A 1,413-nucleotide genomic window follows, 5' to 3' on the forward strand; every position below is an offset into this window, starting at 1 on the left:
TTAGAATGGCGGGAAACATGAAATGGGTTCGCTACTGTCTTCGGGAGATAGCATTGAAGGGTAGACGAGAATCAATGGACTAATGTCGTATCAATGTTTCGGAAGAGCTCGGTCGCTAAGTAGCAACCGAGCTTGGCTCGAGCTCGGTCGCTACGTAGCGACCGATCGGGATGGACGTTCGGTCGCTACGTAGCAACCGAGCTTAGCTCAAGCTCGGTCGCTATGTAGCGACCGAGCTTGGCTCGAGCTCGGTCACTACGTAGCGACCGAGCGGAACACGCGTTCGGTCGTTGCGTAGCGACCTTTTTCGAGCTCTTGTCCGATGTCTCGTGAATGTGTTTTCTCCGCAAGATTCTTCGTAAAAATAAATCTTTTTCGAAGATTTATTTTTTGTAAAAACGTTCATGCCGATTTTTACGGACTTTCAGACATTGATTCTGCCGTGACCGATTTTGACCCCAACAGTAGATCCTTGAGTTCTCAAAAGCATCCATTCTTATCTCATCAAGCTCATGTAGCTGAAAAAGCCTTTTCTCCTTGGCACTCTTGATGTCAAAGTTCAGCAACTTTACTGCCCATAGTGCCTTGTAATCAAGCTCCACTGGCAGATGACAAGCTTTCCCGTACACTAGGTTGAAAGGTGTAATCCCTAGAGGTGTCTTGTAAGCTGTCCTATAAGCCCAAAGCGCATCATCAAGCTTAATTGACCAATCCTTCCTTGTAATCCCCACAATCTTCTCCAAAATGGACTTGATCTCTCTGTTAGAAATCTCAACTTGACCACTTGTTTGAGGGTGGTAAGGAGTTGCCACCTTGTGCTTAACATTGTTCTTCTTGAGAAGTCCCTCAAGCAGTTTGTTGATGAAATGAGACCCTCCATCACTGATTACAACTCTTGGAACCCCGAACCTTGGAAAGATGGTGCTCCTGAACATCTTGGTTACAACTCTAGCATCATTGGTGGGACTTGCAATAGCTTCCACCCATTTGGAGACATAGTCAACAGCTACAATGATGTATTTGTTGTCAAAAGATGATGGAAATGGCCCCATGAAGTCTATACCCCATACATCAAACACTTCAACTTCAAGGATTGGATTTTGAGGCATCTCATTCCTTTTTGTGATGTTCCCTCTCCTTTGGCATGAATCACACTTTGAAACAAAGTCCTGTATATCCTTAAACATATGTGGCCACCAGAATCCAGCTTGTAGCACTTTCGCAACAGTCTTGAAGGTAGCAAAGTGACCTCCATAGGATGATCTATGACACTTTTTAAGGATCCCATCAATCTCCTCATTAGCAACCACTCTCCTATAAAGTTGATCCTTGCAGATAATGTAGAGGTAGGGCTCATCCCAGTAGTATCTCTTCACATCCCTACAGAACTTCTTCTTGGCATAGCCCACAAGA

The 1,413-nt window shown here is 44.8% G+C and overlaps 1 pseudogene; it reads right to left on the minus strand.

Moving 5' to 3' along the window:
* Positions 1-591: 591 nt before the first annotated feature.
* LOC106314996 overlaps positions 592-1,413 on the minus strand; it is a 6,565-nt pseudogene continuing 5,743 nt past the window's right edge.

This window comes from Brassica oleracea, chromosome C9 (genome assembly GCF_000695525.1).
Source record: "Brassica oleracea var. oleracea cultivar TO1000 chromosome C9, BOL, whole genome shotgun sequence".
Classification (NCBI taxonomy): Eukaryota; Viridiplantae; Streptophyta; class Magnoliopsida; order Brassicales; family Brassicaceae; genus Brassica; species Brassica oleracea.